Raw genomic sequence first — 6319 nt, 5'->3', positions numbered from 1 at the left:
GTTGGCAACCAAAATAGACATGACACCTGGGATTCATTCTAGATAGCCAGACTCCTCTGTTAGACATTACACTACAAAATTATTAATTTATTTTGTGTGTATGGGTGTTTTGCCTGCATGTATGTCTGTACGCCATATGCATGTAGAACCCGCAGAGGCCAGAAGAGGGCGTCAGATCCTTCAGAACAGGAGATCTTTTGAGCTGCCATGTGGTTGTTGGGAATTGAACCTGGGTTCTCTGGAAGAGCATCCAGTGCTACAATCTTAACTTTTTTTTTTTTTTTTTGGTTACATTGCTATGTATTAAACACGGCCTCCCACGTGCTGGGCAGCTGTTTTGTTTATTTCTGAGATATATATCCAGCTTTTTCTTTTAGACAAAGTCTTACCATGTAGTTAAGGCTTACCTCAAAATCGTGATCCTCTTGCCTCCACAGCTCAAGTGTTAGAATAAGTATGTGCCACCATACTCTGCCTTCCTTTTTTTGTTTGTTTTTCTTTTCTCAATCTGCCTTCCTCTTAACACCTCTGATTCTGTTCCCTTCCTTTCTACACTCCTGATCAGTGTTCTGGATTAGGACTCCATTATTCAGGAAATCCAATGTCCTCCAGCACCTGTGGATACACACGCGCGCGCGCGCGCGCACACACACACACACACACACACACACACAGACACATATACACCACATATACACACCACACACCACATACACACACACCACATACATACACACCACACATCACACACACACAGAGTCCACAAACAAGTAAGCAAGCACACACATATACACATAAAATTAATTAGTTATTTCTATTTTGTTAAAAAACTAAAATGCCACTTTTAGGTGAAGATGTAATTCAGTGGTAGAGCAGTTGCCTGGCATATAGGACCCTAGGTTCCATCCCCAGTGCAGAAAATAAATCCTAGCTGAATCTGACTTCAGCTTTCTGCCTCTCTGAGTCTTTCCATGTCTGAGTATAAAGTCTGAATACTTCCCAGCAAGCCTTGCAAGGCCCTTCCTGGCCTGACACTTCTTGCTCACAATTCTGAACTTCAGTGGCTCATCTCGTATGTCACCTCTGAGAACTCTTCCACACAGGGAAATCCTCCCTGGTCATGCTGCCTGAATCTTGGGCAAACCTTCAGCAGGAGTACTTTGTTCTTTGTCTTGCTAGTAAAGCAGGAGGGCAGGCACCAGGTTAACATAACATACTTCCCTGCTGTCAGGACCTGGCACAAGGCCAGTCATCCTCTACACATTTAGACTGGCAAGCCCACTGCACTGGGTCGAAGGCACATACCGTCTGTGGGCAGAACCCTGGAGCCTTGTGACTAAACTTCTGTCCAGAGCCATCGAGTCATTTTGTGGAGTACCAGGCCTGGTTCACACCAGAGTGTGATCTAGAACCATCCCATGCAAAGTAACTGAGATCTCACAATTCAGGCCTTTCCCAGAGACCTGAGAACAGAAGGCCAGCTCAGTCACAGACAGTAGCATAGGACCAGGAGGAGGCATAGATAGCAGCGCCCAGGAGAAAGAGCAGGGCGGCTTGTCACAGGCTCCCTGGCACAAACCCAAGTAGGAGGAGGCCAGTGCTCATTCATCCAGGGCCAGCCCAGGAGAGACTGCCTAGCAGGCTGGCCCAGCCTAGGCCAGGCCACTAGGCGGAGAGGGAATTTCCTTTGACTCCCTCCCTCTTTAGGAACTTGTCTGGACGATTTTAGTTCAGGGAAGGCAAAAGGAGAGCCTGGAAGGCTGCAGCTCGGGCCAGCAGGCAGCTCCAATTGTTGCTTGAAGAGCAAGCTCGGACTGCGGTGTGGGACGACTGTGCCTTGGTCTCCCCAGGTAAGTGCAGGGACTGGGGACGGCGATGGGAGTGCTGAAATACGAGGCTGGTGGCAGGAATTCCAGGCAGAGGCACAAAAGCTGATGCTACTGCTTCCAGAATCTACCTTCCTGAAGAACCTAGAGTGGTAGCTTCGGGTTCTGAAACTTCGTTTCAAAGTTGGTAGCGCTTTGGAAATGGCTGGGGAGGGGAACAGGGAGTTTAATCCTGCTTCCTCACTGATTGTTCAAGCACTGCCACTCACTTCATTACTTTCTCGCAGCATCATCATGGAACTCCAGGGGTTTATTTTCATTTTTGGCGGGAGGAGTGCTGGTGTGTGTGTGTGTGTGTGTGTGTGTGTGTGTGTGTGTGTTCGCGCGCGCGTGCTGTGTGTACTAGCATGCCAGATAAGTGTTCTACTACTTAACTACCTGCAACCAGACCCGCAGGTATTGTCTCCACCATCCTACCCTGTGCTTCCCCAGCCTCTGCCCCTGCCCTGAGGGGGATTGCCGGGAAAACAGTCTGACCACTTCCAGAAAGGCAGCTCCCCTGGACTGTTTCCTACTTCCTGGTACAGACACCTGAGGGATTTCACTCCCTCAAGCCAGCATCCATTTATTATTGTTTACTCATTGGTTGAGCGTGCACTTCAGTTGTCTGGAGACAGGAGCGCGCCATTTCTTCTCCTGTGAATAAGAAAACTGAAATTTACTGGCACACATCTACAAGCTGACAGGCAGGCAGCAGGGCATGGTCGAGACTTCTGTGGGAGTCCAGTCAGTGGCAGAGAGGCCTGGATTCCTAACCCACATGTCCTATTTACTTCCTAGTCCTTAGTGTCTTCATCGCTAAGATCATGGGTTGTGTTTTGTTTGTTTGTTTTGAAAGATGATAAGGAACTAGCTGAATCTAGAGCAGGCTGGGTGACTGGCACTCGGTGGGGCCTGGATAAACATCTATGCTTTCTCTTCCTTTGTCCCCTTTTCAGCCACTCCCCTCCCTAACCTTGCCATAGGCTTGTAAAGATAGAGAAGACAAACCCAGAACCTTAGGTGGCTTGTAAACTGAACTGAAGCCGGTGGAAGCCAGAAGGTGTGAAGGGGCGGGGAGACCAACTTCTAGTTGAAGGCCTAAAACTCGGCCAGGCCTAGGGCCTGACCCTTATGCTGTGTTTCTGACTTGAGACCTGCCAAAAACATTATTCCCCTCCCATGTTTAAAAATATTCTATTTTATTACCTTCTTTTTGAGTCAAGGTCCGACTATGTAATCTTGGCTGGTCTGGAACTCACTATGTAGACTAGACTGACCTTGAATTCCCAGAGATCCTCCTGTCTCTGCCTTCCCAGTGTGCCACTACTCCCAACCACCCTCCCCATTAAAAAATTGTTTGACAATTTTGTACATTTATAAAATAAATTGTAGTCATTTTCTCACACCCAGTCCCTTCACTAATCCAATCCCCCTCCCTCACCCCCATTCCCCTCCCTCACCCCATTCCCCTCCCTCACCCCCATTCCCCTCCCTCACCCCCATTCCTCCCTCACCCCATTCCCCTCCCTCACCCCATTCCCCTCCTCACCCCATTCCCTCCCTCACCCCCATTCCCCTCCCTCATCCCCATTCCCCATCCCCCCCTCCATCCCTCTCGATTCCAGTGGTATCTCAATGAATCTCCACTGATTTTAATTAGAGCTATTTATGGAGTGGGGCAAGGGATTATTTAGTGTTAAAGGGACAAATTATCTGTAGCACACCACAGAAGAAAGTGACAGGCTTCCCCAACAGGTGGCGATTATCTACAGCCCCCCAGCCCCAGCTGGGTCTGAGCACTCACTCAACCATCTAAAATGCATTATCCTGGGCTTGTGAAAACCCATCATCTCAACACCAGGAGGCTGAGTTCAAGGCCAGTCTGGGCTATACAGAGACCTTGTCTCAAATACCAAACCAACCAAATAAAAAAGACGGTGTTTCATTAAATAATAAGCATGCTATAATACTCTCACCCCTATAGGATTAACCTAAGCCACATGGCTGCTAAATATTGGAGCTAGGATTCAAATTTGGAGATTAGACTCCATGCTGTCTGCTCAGTTCCTTGTCTTTGGAGGTCTCTGTGTGGAGGGAGGTGTCCTCATCCTCTAACTACAAAAACACCAGCCTTTCACTTCTTCTTTTCTGGGCTGTTTTATTCATGTGGGAGGAGATGTTCCTGTAGTTGGTTGGTTCATTCATTCATTTATTCAAGTGCTTAATCTTTCCCAGGAGCCCTAAAGGTTCTAAAAGGGCAGTAATCATCTTGGCATGGTGATTCATTCCTGTAGTCCCTGCATTGGGAGGTGGCAGCATGTGTATTTGGGTGAGTTTGAGGCTACCTTGGGCTGCATAGCAAGTACTATGCCAGCTAGGGCTGCACAGCAAGACCCTGTCTCAAATGAACAAAACCCAAGCAACCTAGGCAAACCAAGCAGGAAGGGATGGTGTCTCTATCGCTCTTACATAAGCAGTGTGCCTTCTATGTTCTTGCTATAAGATTGCTCAGTGAGTCTTTATGAGTAAATGAAGCTGACCAATATTTAATGATGCATTCCTTGGACTGTGTAATAGGGATTCAAAATGGCTAAAACAGAAGTCTCGTACTCAGGATGCCCACAGTCTGTTAAAAGAAGCAGTTGTGACACAAAGAAAACATCCCAGACACAAGCGGAGGTTGGTGAGGGGCCTTACAGGGCACTCGCTCTGTCAAGTCTGCTGTGTTCCCTGCTGTGGTATAGCCCCAGCACCTCTACAATGCAAATATATGGCAAGGCTTCATAGAGGCGATAGAAAGGGACTCAAATTGGGACAACAAATTAGGATAGAAAATGTAGAGCTCAGGAGGGCACCCACCAGAGAGTGGGAACCCAACCTGCTAAGGCTCAGTATGACCACAGTTCAAGGTGTAGTGGTGGGGCGGAGCAAGAATTGAGATTGGTTGGAGATATAGACCAGTTGGTAGAGTGCTTGCTTAGCGTACACAGGCCCTGGGTCCCATCCCTAGTGCTGTGTAAACCATGAGCAGTGAGAGGTGTCAATAATCCCAACACTCAGGAGATGGATGAACACAAGAGGATCAAATCGGAGGCCATAGCCTCAGCGACAAACTGAGGCCAGCCTCAGGTACATGAGGCTGAGAGGCTGGCTAGATCGTCAGCTGGTAAAGTGCAGGCTGCGTAAGTATGAGGCCCTAAGAAGGTTGATCTCCCGAACTCTTGAAAAAGCTGTGTATGGTACCACATAATTGTAATCCGAACTCACAGCTCTAGATGGTGGAGACAGGAGGATCCTGGGGCTCCCTGGCTAGCCAGAGGGTCTAGTCGGTAAGTATCCACCATGTCACTGTCACTTGCTATTCCTGACTGTGGATTCAGTGTGATCATGTGATCAGCTACTTCAAGCTCCTGCAGCTGTGGTTCCCAGCTGTGAGGGACTGAACTCTGACAAGAGAAGCAGTTTCTCCCTTAAGTTGCTTTTGCCAGGCATTTTATCATGGCAAGTAACTAGTAAAGGCAGTAAGAATCGATTGTGCTGGTTTCGTCTGAGCATTAGATAAGCATATTTTTCTGGAAAATCCTTAGAATACCATCTGGCTCATAATTAGCACCAATGAGTAGATTTAAGTAAAATCAGCACTATGCATCCATAGTAAAGTATAGCCCCTTCCAAAATCTCCTTTGTTTGCTCTTTCTCAGGAACAAAGCAACCTCCAATTAACTTTATAAGCTTTCTTGGTTTCTGTCCCTCATTTTAAAGATTTGTTTCTTTATGTGAGTGTTTTTGCATGTATCTGTATGTGCTCCGTGTATATGCGTGTTGCCCATGGAGATCAGAAGGAGGTGTTGGACCCCCTGGAACTGGAGTTACAGATGGTTCTGAGCCACCAGGTGGATTCTTTCGAAGAACAGCACGCACTCTTAACCAATGAGCCATCTCTCTAGCCTCAATGTGTAGCCCAGGCTGGCCTCAAACTCATGATCCTCCTGCCTCTGCCTCTTCAGCATATCCTACCAGTGTGTGACACTACAACTGGCTCCTTCTATTGTTATGAGACAAGGCCTTACTATGTAGCCAAGGCTAGCCTTGAATTGCAACTCTTCCAGCCTCAGGTTCCATGGGATCACAGACATGCACTAATGTACTCAGTTTTCCAACTGTCCTGGATATTGTACCACAGAAAGACTGAGGACAGACAGAGGTGTGGTCATCTTTGGAAAGACAAAGAGAAACAATGAAAAGAGAGTGGAAGACTTGAAGATGTAACTCTGTTGGCAGGATGCTTGCTTAGTAGACATATGCAAATACATGAAGCCCTGAGTTCAATTCCCAGCATTGCATAAACTGGGCATGGGGTGCAGGTGTAATCCTAGCATTTGGTGGTTAGACATAGGAGGATTGGAGGTTCAAGGTCCTTGTAAGGAGGTTGAATCCAGCTTGACTTATGT

At 47.5% G+C, this 6319-nt stretch overlaps 1 protein-coding gene across 4 annotated transcripts in view; it reads left to right on the top strand.

Annotated features, from left to right (window-relative positions):
- The first annotated feature begins 1618 nt into the window (after nt 1-1618).
- Nucleotides 1619-6319, top strand: part of Rhbdl2 (rhomboid like 2) — a 75420-nt gene continuing 70719 nt past the window's right edge. For 2 of the 4 annotated variants that reach the window (XR_003481999.2, XM_027399214.2), the window contains exon 1: nt 1619-1850. The gene's annotated coding sequence lies outside the window, so the exon portion shown is untranslated. The remainder of the gene's footprint in view (nt 1851-6319) is intronic. The other 2 variants (XM_027399213.2, XM_035439634.1) reach the window with 2 other exon arrangements.

The sequence above is a fragment of the Cricetulus griseus genome, chromosome 2 (assembly GCF_003668045.3).
Source record: "Cricetulus griseus strain 17A/GY chromosome 2, alternate assembly CriGri-PICRH-1.0, whole genome shotgun sequence".
NCBI lineage: Eukaryota > Metazoa > Chordata > Mammalia > Rodentia > Cricetidae > Cricetulus > Cricetulus griseus.
This window is presented reverse-complemented; position numbering and strand designations above follow the sequence as displayed.